At 43.5% G+C, this 15,439-nt stretch overlaps 1 long non-coding RNA gene across 1 annotated transcript; it reads left to right on the top strand.

The window, feature by feature from the left end:
- Positions 1 to 821: 821 nt before the first annotated feature.
- Positions 822 to 9,432, top strand: LOC136744642 (uncharacterized). The gene is made up of 7 exons (XR_010816050.1): positions 822 to 1,084; positions 2,043 to 2,129; positions 2,480 to 2,693; positions 3,061 to 5,138; positions 7,689 to 7,775; positions 8,126 to 8,339; positions 8,722 to 9,432. It is a non-coding gene; the product is annotated as an uncharacterized LOC136744642 (long non-coding RNA).
- Positions 9,433 to 15,439: the final 6,007 nt, after the last annotated feature.

The following is a 15,439-nucleotide window of genomic DNA, read 5'->3' as shown; positions in this document are numbered from 1 at the left end:
TGGACTTTACACACCAAGGGAGCACTACAGACTTATACCATTGTGTTGTGTAATGATGTGAATGATGTGTGCACTTTCCGACAATAATAATAATAAAACATCATGTTGCCAGAAGAACATGAAATATGAACATGTGATTTCCCAGCGCTCCCCCACCACACACCCCCCAAATAAATAAATTAACTCTTAGACAGGTATATTATATAAACCTTGAGAGACATTTCTGACTTGTATCCACCACCTCTACCTCCCCAAGTGACCCTGTGCTGTATCAGAGCAGTGTGCTGAAACCTCTGTCATCTGACACAACACTGGCATTCGTCAAATAAAGTCATTTCTTGTGTCTGGTGTAAGTGGCAGACACCACACGAGAATAATACATTTTAAATTCAACAGAGTGTGAGATCTAGAGCTTAGACCAGTGTTTTTTAAACTTTTTGCAGGATGGCACGCACCCCCTGCAGCTATATATTGTAATTCTGGACCCCCATCAGGTCCAGAGGGGTGAGACGAGTGAGAGTTACTTTCACGGGGGAATGAATGCAGCCGAGTTTATACCCAAAAACGTTTATTTAAATAATGGGCATTATACAAATTTAATTTAGTTTTAATTTAGAAGGACATTTGAAGTGTGGTTTAGTATTCAAACTTCGTCAGTTTCTATTAACAAGACAACAAAATGTGTTTGTGACGTCAAGAACCTTTGACAGCCCTACTATGTTGTATTTGGGTTATATGTTTAGAGACACGTCATAAACACAGACACTGGGTACAGGATAGCACATTCATTTAGCCAAGGTTAAAACTTGTAAACTTGCTGCCCTGCCTCTTTAAATTGGCGTGTGTAGCTGTAAAGACATTCTTTGATCTCAACCCAGTGTCCAGCAGTCTTCCTCCTGCTGCAGATAAGACAAGAGGGACAGGGGGACGAGCGCAATAAAAGGGAACAGCGTTGCCAGAGCCTGGGTTTGGAAGAAGTTGCAGTTTGGCCCGGCGGGATTCATAGATAGATTGTAGTGTGTATGTCAGTAATTTTGAAACAAGGGAAACTCTGCTTGGCATTGGACTGATTCAGCTGGTGAAGGTAAGCTATGGAGTAACTATGTATGTATGTATGTATGTATGTATGTATGTATGTATTTATTTATTTATTGGCATAACCGTTATTTAAAATAATTGAATGTCCGGCTGCTAGAATAACAACTGATGGAATGATACAGACTGTGAATGGCAGACAAACACAAACACAACATTGATTTTCTATAGTTTTACCCCCTGCCAAGACTTCTCTACTCAAGCAAGCCACCGTGTTTAAGCGCCGAGTGGTAAAGGGTGTGTCGGGCAACAGGCCTCAGGAGATACAGGTCTAGATTCAGGTGAAGAGTCACTTGAAGTTTAATATCCCTGATGGATTGTTAGAACTTCCAAAAGGGTTAAGAACACTCCACTAATCTGTCCGTTTAACCGGAATGACGTGACGTGGTCCTGTCAAGATTCTAGAGAGGTAAAAGGGTGACGGGGTTATTTAATCAGTTATATATATTGGTTACACTGTAATAGTGTACCTGAATGAGTTGTGTAAACCTTTCAGATGTCTGGTTTGAGAAACAGGGAGCTGTGGTGTTTGGTCAAAGCTGGGCCAAAATAAAGTTATAAACACATATACCAAGGTGACACCAAATCAGTGAAAAGTCATCGCGCTGTCACAGTACCTTTAGGAAGTGCCAGAAAGTTCTGCAGTAATGAACCAGAAGCACCAGCGGTTGGTTGGAGGGGATGTTACTGCTTTGAAATGGTCTGGAGTGGAACAATGTTCAATGGCTCTACAGCTCTGGAAGATTACAGACTGAGTTAAAATGAATAAACGAAAGAGTATGATTTAATAAATAATAAAAAGGAAACCCATTTTTACTTTTTCTTTCTTTGTGCTTTTGGTGATGATGTTTTATGATTGTTGCAAGCTCAATGGTCTGGGTAACTGGAGATATGTGGAAGTCTATAAAGCAGACCTGATCGGTTCACATTGCTCTCTCTTTTCACAGCTCAGACATCTACATCTCCATTCTGCGAAGGAACCTGACTGATGTCTTTAGGATGTCTGACATTTTGTCAAGAATTCCTATTCTAGAGTAAGTGTCTCGTTCCAGCAGTTTCTCCCCGTTTACACAAGAGAAAGTTGCACTGGAGGATACAGGAGGATACAGGAGGATAATGTGTCATTGCATTATGTATGTACAACAGGGGTAATATTTTTTATGTATTACACTTTATTTAACTTTATATTTCTGGGTAGAAACAGCGGGAAATTGAAATGCTGACCCAGGCCTAACTGATATGGTTCACAATAAATGTGTGGGACAAGGAACATCTTAAGAACTGATAAGGGTGTGTGCAATACAAGGATCCATTTCACAACAAACAAGAATACACATTTCCTATGAAATGAAAATTATGATGTAATTGTTGTGTTTGTTTACAGGATATTTGTGCCATTCGTTGCCTTTGGAGTTGTGCTATATTGCTGTACCTCCTTCTGCAAAGGCTGTTATTCTTGGAGGGCAAGACACCAGCCGCAGGCAGTAGAGGAGCTGCAGTCGGTATTTGTTGTGCCCATCCCACATGAGGAGAGGAGACCCAGACCTACACCGCACCCCCACAGCGCTGACCTCGCCAATCCTCCGTGCTACAGCGAGGTGAGCCGCTGCAACGCGGGGGACACGAATCCAGGCCTGCTGATCACTAATATACTGGCTTGGAATATCAGGGGCACCTCCCTGGTTTTCTATTAAGTTTATCATTAACTGTCTGTTTATTTATTAATGTAAAATAATAACAAGAGTGGGGAAAGACCAAGAAAAACGAATGAGAACAAGAACAGAACAAAGTATTACAAGAAAGGTTGAAAAAGACTACAAAAACAACAACAAAACTGCTACTACTACTACTACTACTACTACTACTACTAATACTACTACTAATCCACTCGACTTCATCTCATGACTTTCCTTAGGTGAGCTGTAGGTCCACACATTAACCCTTTCCTGCCTGGTGTTGTTTCAGGTCGTCTCGAAGCCATACCTGTTCACGTACCCAGATAGCCTCCCACCTCCATACTCTGAGGTCAATCCATTGGACCCCCCACCTCCCCCGCCATCTGCGCCCCCCACTGAGAGACCTGCCACCCAGCCTGCTGGCAGTGCGAGCGCGGGACTGGGCTCTGAGGGACCCGCAGCTCCCGGTGTACCACGGCAGTGACCGGACCATGTAGTCGGACCTGTAGTCCAACTCCTGGGACTTGCTGCTCCAGCTGCAGTGATGGCCACTCCCACTCCAGCACATCTGAAGCACAGTGCCAGGGACAGGGGTGAAGTTGCTCTGTGTGCAGCGCAGGGACAGGATGGAGGCACCCTGATGTTTGGGTGAAGAACAAGATGCTCCAGACGACTGTGCAAGGCATAGAAACGCACCCTCATTAAAACAAGCACTTTTCTTTAGACTTTAGTTTGGGGGGTGGGTTGATTCATATTGATTTAATGAGCTCTCTTAAACATCTGCAATTAAGCAATTACAGTTTTTTCATGCTGAGATGAGCGGTTTAGGGCACCTGGTAATAATATATATAATAAATGTATTATTATGATTATTATGATTATTAATAGAGCTGTTTTGGGAACTGTTTTCTGTTGTAAATCCTTGTACTGTAAAGAAATACTTCTATTTTTTATGTTTTAATCTTAATACATTGTACGGTTAATTTATTCTTCCCAGTCTTTGATGGTGAAAGTGTACTTGTAACACTGACATACACTATGCTTACTGTCTCTGGGTTGATTATTGCAACTGGAAGGATCAGAAAGATTGGAAAAGCTGGCCGACCTCCTGGAGGATCCCGCAGAGCTCTGAGACTGACAGCTGGGTGTGACCAGCAGAGTCGGGTTACCTGGGGTAACACTAAATGAATCTTTAACCTTCACATGGATGGTGCCATGCCATTGTCCAGCATCACAGCCAAGAGGCAGTTTGTAGCCTATTAGACTGTGCAAACCTAGTGCACATGCCTTCCACACTCAAAATAAATCAGTGTGGGGCTTCGATGATGTCTTGTGCATCTCCTTTGCAGCTCATATTTCTACAGCCAGGATGGACAGAGCCCTGGAGAGCTGATCGTCAATAATCAATAATCTAAGAGCCTGGTTTATCATGAAGACCTACCTCTATCAATCACACATTTCGAAAGGTCATAGTATTCCTGCCTTTAAAGTGACTGAAGCACTCGCTCAATTGCAATAACGAGGGCTTTACATTCAGCAGCACAGGAACCTACAAAATCTTACTTGATATCAAAGTGTATGTAAATGACATGTATGTACATTAGGCACTATGTAAATGACTGCCTATTCCAAATGATCTTCAAGCTGCTTCAGCTTTTCCTTGTATCTCAACCATCAAGGTGAAGAAACCACCACATTTCTAGCACTAAGTAGTAAATCTGTGAACGTCACTCTATTTCATTTAATTCCACGGGCATATTTTCTCTCCATACTTCCTTAGGTTTCCTTCTATTTACAAGGTAAAGGTCTGTAGAGAAGTATTACAGATCTAAATTATCTAGGCAGGTTATCATTAAACTTTGAGCTCAAAATCCTGGCAGGAATAAATCAGATGTTTTAATTTTTATAGGCTAGGAGGGACATTTGAAGTGTGGTTTAGTATTCAAACTTCGTCAGTTTCTATTAACAAGACAACGAAATGTGTTTGTGACGTCAAGAACCTTTGACAGCCCTACTATGTTGTATTTGGGTTATATGTTTAGAGACACGTCATAAACACAGACACTGGGTACAGGATAGCACATTAATTTTGTAGACTTGCTGCCCTGCCTCTTTAAATTGGCGTGTGTAGCTGTAAAGACATTCCTTGATCTCAACCCAGTGTCCAACAGTCTTCCTCCTGCTGCAGATAAGACAAGAGGGGCAGGGGGACGAGCGCAATAAAAGGGAACAGCGTTGCCAGAGCCTGGGTTTGGAAGAAGTTGCAGTTTGGCCCGGCGGGATTCCTAGCTAGATTGCAGTGTGTATGTCAGTAATTTTGAAACAAGGGAAACTCTGCTTGGCATTGGACTGATTCAGCTGGTGAAGGTAAGCTATGGAGTAACTATGTATGTATGTATGTATGTATGTATTTATTTATTTATTGGCATAACCGTTATTTAAAATAATTGAATGTCCGGCTGCTAGAATAACAACTGATGGAATGATACAGACTGTGAATGGCAGACAAACACAAACACAACATTGATTTTCTATAGTTTTACCCCCTGCCAAGACTTCTCTACTCAAGCAAGCCACCGTGTTTAAGCACCGAGTGGTAAAGGGTGTGTCGGGCAACAGGCCTCAGGAGATACAGGTCTGGATTCAGGTGAAGAGTCACTTGAAGTTTAATATCCCTGATGGATTGTTAGAACTTCCAAAAGGGTTAAGAACACTCCACTAATCTGTCCGTTTAACCGGAATGACGTGACGTGGTCCTGTCAAGATTCTAGAGAGGTAAAAGGGTGACGGGGTTATTTAATCAGTTATATATATTGGTTACACTGTTATAGTGTACCTGAATGAGTTGTGTAAACCTTTCAGATGTCTGGTTTGGGAAACAGGGAGCTGTGGTGTTTGGTCAAAGCTGGGCCAAAATAAAGTTATAAACACATATACCAAGGTGACACCAAATCAGTGAAAAGTCATCGCGCTGTCACAGTACCTTTAGGAAGTGCCAGAAAGTTCTGCAGTAATGAACCAGAAGCACCAGCGCTTGGTTGGAGGGGATGTTACTGCTTTGAAATGGTCTGGAGTGGAACAATGTTCAATGGCTTTACAGCTCTGGAAGATTACAGACTGAGTTAAAATTAATAAACGAAAGAGTATGATTTAATAAATAATAAAAAGGAAACCCATTTTTACTTTTTCTTTCTTTGTGCTTTTGGTGATGATGTTTTATGATTGTTGCATGCTCAATGGTCTGGGTAACTGGAGATATAGTGCATCCGGAAAGTATTCACAGCGCTTCACTTTTTCCACATTTCGTTATGTTACAGCCTTATTCCAAAATGGATTAAATTCAATATTTTCCTCAAAATTCTTCAAACAAACCCCATAATGACAACGTGAAAGAAGTTTGTTTGAAATCTTTGCAAATTTTTGAAAAATAAACAACAAAAAAAGCACATGTACATCAGTATTCACAGCCTTTGCTCAATACTTTGTTGAAGCACCTTTGGCACCAATTACAGCCTCAAGTATTTTTGAGTATGATGCTACAAGCTTGGAACACCTATTGTTGGGCAGTTTCTCCCATTCTTCTTTGCAGGACCTTTCAAGCTCCATCAGGTTGGATGGGGAGCGTTGGTGCACAGCCATTTTCAGATCTCTCCAGAGATGTTCAATCGGGTTCAAGTCTGGGCTCTGGCTGGACCACTCAAGGACATTCACAGAGTTGTCCTGTAGCCAGTCCTTTGTTACCTTGGCTGTGTGCTTAGGGTCGTTGTCCTGTTGGAAGATGAACCTTCACCCCAGTCTGAGGTCCAGAGCGCTCTGGAGCAGGTTTTCATCAAGGATGTCTCTGTACATTGCTGAATTCATCTTTCCCTCGATCCTGACTAGTCTCCCAGTTCCTGCCGCTGAAAAACATCCCCACAGCATGATGCTGCCACCACCATGCTTCACTGTAGGGATGGTATTGGCCAGGTTATGAGCGGTGCCTGGTTTCCTCCAGACATGACGCTTGCCGTTCAGGCAAAAGAGTTCAGTCTTTTTTCTCATGGTCCGAGAGTCCTTCAGGTGCCTTTTGGCAAACTCCAGGCGGGCTGTCATGTGCCTTTTACTGAGGAGTGGCTTCCGTCTGGCCACTCTACCATACAGGCCTGATTGGTGGAGTGCTGCAGAGATGGTTGTTCTTCTGGAAGGTTCTCCTCTCTCCACAGAGACACGCTGGAGCTCTGTCAGAGTGACCATCGGGTTCTTGGTCACCTCCCTGACTAAGGCCCTTCTCCCCCGATCGCTCAGTTTGGGCGGGCGACCAGCTCTAGGAAGAGTCCTGGTGGTTCCAAACTTCTTCCATTTACAGATGATGGAGGCCACTGTGCTCATTGGGACCTTCAATGCTGCAGAAACCTTCCCCAGATCTGTGCCTCGATACAATCCTGTCTCGGAGGTCTACAGACAATTCCTTGGACTTCATGGCTTGGTTTGTGCTCTGACAGGCACTGTTAACTGTGGGACCTTTAATAGACAGGTGTGTGCCTTTCCAAATCATGTCCAATCAACTGAATTTACCACAGGTGGACTCCAGTCAAATTGCAGAAACATCTCAAGGATGATCAGTGGAAACAGGATGCACCTGAGCTCAATTTTGAGTGTCATGGCAAAGGCTGTGAGTACTTACGTACATGTGCTTTTTTTGTTGTTTATTTTAAATAAATTTGCAAAGATTTCAAACAGACTTCTTTCACATTGTCATTATGGGGTATTGCTTGTAGAATTTTGAGGAAAATAATGAATTTAATCCATTTTGGAATAAGGCTGTAACATAACAAAATGTGGAAAAAGTGAAGCGCTGTGAATACTTTCCGGATGCACTGTATGTGGAGGTCTATAAAAGCAGACCTGATCGGTTCACATTGCTCTCTCTTTTCACAGCTCAGACATCTACATCTCCATTCTGCGAAGGAACCTGACTGATGTCTTTAGGATGTCTGACATTTTGTCAAGAATTCCTATTCTAGAGTAAGTGTCTCGTTCCAGCAGTTTCTCCCCGTTTACACAAGAGAAAGTTGCACTGGAGGATACAGGAGGATACAGGAGGATAATGTGTCATTGCATTATGTATGTACAACAGGGGTAATATTTTTTATGTATTACACTTTATTTAACTTTATATTTCTGGGTAGAAACAGCGGGAAATTGAAATGCTGACCCAGGCCTAACTGATATGGTTCACAATAAATGTGTGGGACAAGGAACATCTTAAGAACTGATAAGGGTGTGTGCAATACAAGGATCCATTTCACAACAAACAAGAATACACATTTCCTATGAAATGAAAATTATGATGTAATTGTTGTGTTTGTTTACAGGATATTTGTGCCATTCGTTGCCTTTGGAGTTGTGCTATATTGCTGTACCTCCTTCTGCAAAGGCTGTTATTCTTGGAGGGCAAGACACCAGCCGCAGGCAGTAGAGGAGCTGCAGTCGGTATTTGTTGTGCCCATCCCACATGAGGAGAGGAGACCCAGACCTACACCGCACCCCCACAGCGCTGACATCGCCAATCCTCCGTGCTACAGCGAGGTGAGCCGCTGCAACGCGGGGGACACGAATCCAGGCCTGCTGATCACTAATATACTGGCTTGGAATATCAGGGGCACCTCCCTGGTTTTCTATTAAGTTTATCATTAACTGTCTGTTTATTTATTAATGTAAAATAATAACAAGAGTGGGGAAAGACCAAGAAAAATGAATGAGAACAAGAACAGAACAAAGTATTACAAGAAAGGTTGAAAAAGACTACAAAAACAACAACAAAACTGCTGCTACTACTACTACTACTACTACTACTACTACTACTACTACTACTAATACAACTACTAATCCACTCGACTTCATCTCATGACTTTCCTTTGGTGAGCTGTAGGTCCACACATTAACCCTTTCCTGCCTGGTGTTGTTTCAGGTCGTCTCGAAGCCATACCTGTTCACGTACCCAGATAGCCTCCCACCTCCATACTCTGAGGTCAATCCATTGGACCCCCCATCTCCCCCGCCATCCGCGCCCCCCACTGAGAGACCTGCCACCCAGCCTGCTGGCAGTGCGAGCGCGGGACTGGGCTCTGAGGGACCCGCAGCTCCCGGTGTACCACGGCAGTGACCGGACCATGTAGTCGGACCTGTAGTCCAACTCCTGGGACTTGCTGCTCCAGCTGCAGTGATGGCCACTCCCACTCCAGCACATCTGAAGCACAGTGCCAGGGGTGACGTTGCTCTGTGTGCAGCGCAGGGACAGGAAGGTGGCACTGATGCGGGACAGTGCCCTGTCTGAATGCTAAATACATTATATTCCCACCATTGTTGCAGCAAGATTGTGTAACCCATGTATGAATCTCAGCTTTGTGTATTGCTCCGGAGAGGACAGGTGCAGTAGTCTGTGTAGCTGATTTTTAGAAAAAAAAATTCATCCAAGGCCAGAGAGAGAACCGAAGACAAAGGAGAAGTGTGTGATCAAGTTTGGGGTACCTCATTGACGATATCTAGTTGCCCAGCAGCCAAAGGGAGTCCTCATGTATATGATAGTATGTTCTTTAGAAAAACTTTAGATGTGTCTTGCCGACTGACCATCTCCGGAGCGCTTCGTTGTAGCTGAATAAACTATTTTGGTATTATTTCAGTTAAATCTGGTCCTAAGTATTCCTTGTCCGCCTGTTTATTGAGGGAGTAAAATTTCTCCCTATCATTTGGTGCCGATACCCGGGAGCCAACATACTGTCTGTGCAGATATCAACAAAGCAAGGTAAGAAGTATTATTTTTCTGCCTTTTAGGGATAGTGAGAGTGATTTGTGTTCAGACAGTTAACGGCTATCAGGAGTAAAATTAGTTGGATTGAGCGGACCAGGGATAACAGGGGAGGGTGTCGCCTGGCAGAGTCAAGTGTCCTCTGTCAGAGAAATGGTTTGGTTTCACCTGCAGAGGCAAGTGTCCTCTGGTGTCGCCTGGGTCAAGAGTCCTTTGTAAGAAAAACGTTTGTATTGTCTTAGTATTGTCTGTCTCCCTGGTAAAGTTCAAGTGTCCTTTCTAGGGAGATACTTGTGTTGTTTGTGTGTGTGTGTGACCGGTTGCTTTTGTGTGAGAGTGTTCTGATAGAGTTTTGGGCTACGTTGTAACCGTTTACTACTCTGTCTTGTGTGTGTGTGTCTGGAATTTGGAGGATGTGCAGCTAGTGATGATAGGTCACTGAAACAGTCTGCTGGGTCCGAGCTGCGCAGAGGAGTGCCTCTGTATACGGCAGTCAGAGTCAGTGGTTGTGATCAGGTGATTTCTGATGTACGTAGAAGTCCGTTTGGTAAGGCTGGCTGGACGGCACTATAGAGTATTGTAGAGAATAAAGGAATTAATTTGAGGTTTAAATCAATAATAATTATAATATATATATATATATATATATATATATATATATATATATATATATATATATATATATTTGATCCCCTGCTGATTTTGTACGTTTGCCCACTGACAAAGAAATGATCAGTCTATAATTTTAATGGTAGCTGTATTTTAACAGTGAGAGACAGAATAACAATAAAAAAATCCAGAAAAACGCATTTCAAAAAAGTTATACATTGATTTGCATGTTAATTAGTGAAATAAGTATTTGATCCCCTATCAATCAGCAAGATTTCTGGCTCCCAGGTGTCTTTTATACAGGTAATGAGCTGAGATTAGGAGCACTCTCTTAAAGGGAGAGCTCCTAATCTCAGCTCGTTACCTGTATATAAGACACCTGTCCACAGAAGCAATCAATCAATCAGATTCCAAACTCTCCAACATGGCCAAGACCAAAGAGCTGTCCAAGGATGTCAGGGACAAGATTGTAGACCTACACAAGGCTGGAATGGGCTACAAGACCATCGCCAAACAGCTTGGTGAGAAGGTGACAACAGTTGGTGCGATTATTCGCAAATGGAAGAAACACAAAATAACTGTCAGTCTCCCTCGGTCTGGGGCTCCATGCAAGATCTCACCTCGTGGAGTTTCAATGATCATGAGAACGGTGAGGAATCAGCCCAGAACTACACCACCAAGTACTAAGTCGAAGGGGTCAAATACTTATGTCCCTCATTAACATGCAAATCAATTTATAACTTTTTTGAAATACGTTTTTCTGGATTTTTTTGTTGTTATTCTGTCTCTCACTGTTAAAATACACCTACCATTAAAATTATAGACTGATCATGTCTTTGTCAGTGGGCAAATGTACAAAATCAGCAGGGGATCAAATACTTTTTTTCCCTCACTGTATATATTATATATAAATTATAATAAAACAATATATAATAAATAAATAAATAAATAAAATCAGAAGACTATGGCAAGTTTAAAGTTACCAAACTCCATGGAGGTTGTAAATTTCATGAAAGAAAAGTTGCAGACAATAAGAGACAAGGCTGTAAGTAAAGGGTGGGACCCTGAGCCTCCAGTTCAGTTAAAAGTTCAGTGGTGGAGAGGTTTAAAGTCGGGGGGGAAAAATATGCTGTGGTGTTGTTTATTCAGTGGATAGAGGGACAGGAGGGAGTCTGCTGTGGAGTAGAAGGCACAGTTTGTAGCTTGGAGGCTGCGATAAGGGAAACAATGGGAACGGTGCAACAGAGACTGTACAGAGTTATGTGACTCAAACCAGGAAGTCTGAGTGAGGGGAATGAGGAAGATGGAGACTGGGAGAGAGGATGGGATGACATCATAGCTGAAGAAGAAAGGCAGTACCAAGCTGATAAGGGATATGATCCACCTCTCGGGAAAGGGGGGCCAGCTACAGTAGCTGCAGCCTCTGCTCCCCTGCTGTATGCTTGCAAGCTGAACTCAGATACAAAGAGAGAGTAGCTGTCGGAGAGGAGAAAACAGCCGTCCGCCAAGCAGCAGGCCAAGAGGCATCCCTATGGCACCGTATCGGGTAACACAACACCCAGGAGGGGAGGAATTACAGACAACATATCCCTTGAGCCCTGTTGAACAGCCTTCCTAATCTTAAATGGGCTAACCCTAATACACATTTTTGGAAGGAATTGAAATTTTGAGTGAAGCACATCAGTTAACATTGAAGGATGTTAACACATTGATCAAAGTTAAGTGTCCACGTGACAAATGGGAAGAAATGTCTGACATAATCAGATGGGAAACATGGCCAGAATGGATAGGACATGATGCAGTCAGTGGCATACTGGCAGGCAATATCAAGACTGAGAGGGGAAATGCAAGGTGTGTTGGGCGATGGACATGCTAATTGGTCTCATATTGTGGGCATAACTCAGAAACCAGATGAATCTGTTGTTGATTATGCGGAAAGAAAATTTAAAGCTTATGCAGAACGTAATGAAGCAAGTGACTCCTGGCGCCAAGTTGACCAAAATGATCACATGTTTGTAAAAATGCTCAAGGAAGGCCTGGGCCCAGAGTACAGGATAATTGTAGATATGGGAATACCAGTGGGAAAGGATTATGATGCAGTCATGACATGGGCCACTGGATTGGAAAACAAAATGAATACAGAAAAGCATGGCAGGGAGAAAGAGAAAAGAGATAAAGGAAAAAATAAAACTAAAGTTGCAGTAACACGGGGACAAGAAGAGAGTGGTGGTAAAATGACGTGTCAGCAACAGGGCCTGCTGATTCAACATGTCACATGTGTAAACATGCTGAAAGGGGGGAGGGATGGAGCAGAATTGCTTCAATGGAGTGAACAAACCAAAAAGGCATATGAAGACATAAAGGGGCCCTTCCTACAGCCCCAGCTCTTGGACTGCCAAATGACACTATACCTTTCCATCTGTGGACAAATGTGGGACAACCACAAAGACTGCTATCGACCTGTGGGATACTATTCAGCCAAAATCCCTGGAGCAGTCAAGGGCCTACTGCCCTGTGTGCGGGCCCTTGACTGTGCATCCTGGGCCATTTAGACTACAGAGTCATTGGTGGGAGCCAATAAAGTTGTATTGCACACCCCGCATAGTGTAGTAGCACTTCTGCATAATGCTCGAATCAAATCAGTGACGGATGCTCGAAGAGCCAAGTGTGAAGCTACCCTGCTATCCAAAAATGTGAATGTCCAGGTCATAAGAGGTGTGAATTTGAATCCTGCCAGCATGATGTTGGAGGAAACTGAAGGGGAACCACACCAATGTGTTCTAGTGGTAGAGGAGGAAGAACAAGGGCCACTTCAGACAATTCCAATAGCAGACGCAGAACTGACGCTCTTTGTAGATGGTTCTCGGTGGGCCGTGGTTGATGGACACAGAGAGCTGTGTCAGTCTGGACCCTTGAATAGCTCTTATTCGGTTGAAATTGCAGAACTAGTAGCTCTAACGAGGGCCCTAGAAATGGGGCGAGGCAAAAGGGTTAACACCTACACAGACAGCCGTTACGCCTTTGGGGTAGTGCATGATTATGCTAAAACCTGGCAACGACGTGGCTTTTGCACTGCAGCAGGAAATGAGATTAAGCACCAAGATATAATTAGAAAACCACCCATGCACCCCTTGTTGGTGCTGTAATAAAGGTCAAAGCTCACCAGAAGGAAGACACAATGGAAGGGAGAGGAAATGCAGCTGCTGACAAGGCAGCAAAGGAGGCAGCGCATGCAGTCCCAGCTTCACCAGTAAAAGTACATTCACCAGGAGAGGGAAGATTAACACCAGAAGACATTAGAGACTGTTATGAGACAAAAGAGAGGGCTGAGATGGAAAAATGGAAGAAAGCAGGAGTTGCATATGAGGAGGATGGACTCTGGAGGGACCCTATGGGTAGAGTTGTTGCTCCCACATGTATTCGACAGGAGTTATTCAGCATGTACCATGGGACAGCCCATACAGAATGAAACGGTATGCTACATCAATTAACGAATACTTGGTGGTGGCCTAGGGTGGGATGTGAAGTTGCCAAGTACTGTCAGCGATGCCTTGTGTGTGCAGCCTGTAATGGAGGAAAAGCCATCAAAGTGAAACTTAAACACATGCCTCGACCCACGGGGCCATGGACCCAGCTTCAGATAGATTTCACAGGCCCTTTACCTCCCAGCAAAGGCAATCAATATATTTTTGTCATTGTCAACCAGTTCACATGATGGGTAGAGGCTCCCCTCCAAATAGACTCTGATAATGGCACACATTTTGTGGAAAAGGTCATGAAGGAGGCCATGAAGCTTTTGTGAGTCAAGCAGAAATTCCACATCCCCTATCATCCCCAGAGCTCTGGGATGGTGGGGCGCATGAACAGAATGATTAAAACCGGATTGATCAAAGCCATACAGACTGCAGGGAAAACCTGGGCTCAGGTTCTCCCAGCCATTTTATGGAAAATCAGGGCCTCCCCGAACAAAACCACACACTTGACTCCCTATGATTTGATGACTGGCAGAGCTATGAGACTACCACACGATGCCCCTCCAGGGGGCACAGGATCGTCAGGACCTTTCCGAGACCAATTGAGACATTATCTGGTGACATTAGATAAATGTCTTAATGACCTATCCAAAGCTGCTAGGACAAAAACAAGCAGAAGTGGACAATAAGATGGATGACGCACAATCAGATCTTAAAGTTCAACTTCATGAGGTGGGCAGTCAAGTCATGGTTAAGCGCCTGCCTCGCAGGCCAGGTCTAGAACCCTGTTGGGAGGGACCATTTGAGGTCAGGTTAACAAACATGGCTGGAGAGTGATGGAAGCATTGGACCCAAGTGAAGCCATATTTGGCTAATTAAAATGGATTGAAGTTAATTTTGTGTACTAATACTAACCTGAGTTCGAGTGTGTTCTTCTTATTTTACAGATTTCGGGCCTGCAGCGAGAAGATCAAGGAGAAGACTTCAATACAGCAGTGCACTATAAACCAAATTCATATTGAAAATGGGGATAAGCCAGTTTTGGACCCCGCTTGTATGTTTCTTGTTGTATCTTGTCTTCTTGTATGTTTTATGTGTCTTGTCTTGGATTCACCAATAGATAATATTACTCAGTCAACATTGTTGCCCCAAGGGGAAAAGGGGAATGGTTAAATAAACCGAATATGTGGCTATCCACCTTTAGTAATACAGGCCCAGTTCAGCTCAGATTGTGTTTATTCCCCAGCCCGGTATAGGGCTAAGGTTACCAAAATGTGACCCTGCTGGAAATAACAAAACTACCTCCTTAGAGAAAATGTCATGCAGCTGCAGGTACCATCCTCAGTCTCTTATCGTTTATTATGGCGTGACCTGGTCTCAGAGCCCCATTCCTCTTGGTACAGACCCTTTGGGGGCATTATTCAAACCCTTATCTTCAACCAATATTTCTCACATTACAACTTCAGAGGGAACAGTTGATATTGGGAATGTATATGATGAGGATACAGGATTAGGTATTTTTGTATGTGTGTGTACCTTAACTCCACCCTCCTTGATTTTGGACAGATAGTTCATGTCACAGCAGGCTGGACCCACCTGCCACCAATCTGATGGGAAAATGGCATGTTGGGACAATATTGTCAGGAGTATTGTGTACACCCTACAACCCGCCATGGGTGTACAGATGAACGCTGTTTTAATTTGTTTACATGTGGATATGAGCCTCCAACTACATGTCCCCAGTTATATGACCCACCTACGGATGGCATCATCCGAATAGGCCCTAGACTCTTTCACAT

Source organism: Amia ocellicauda, chromosome 3, assembly GCF_036373705.1.
Source record: "Amia ocellicauda isolate fAmiCal2 chromosome 3, fAmiCal2.hap1, whole genome shotgun sequence".
In the NCBI taxonomy this organism is placed as follows: Eukaryota; Metazoa; Chordata; class Actinopteri; order Amiiformes; family Amiidae; genus Amia; species Amia ocellicauda.
This window is presented reverse-complemented; position numbering and strand designations above follow the sequence as displayed.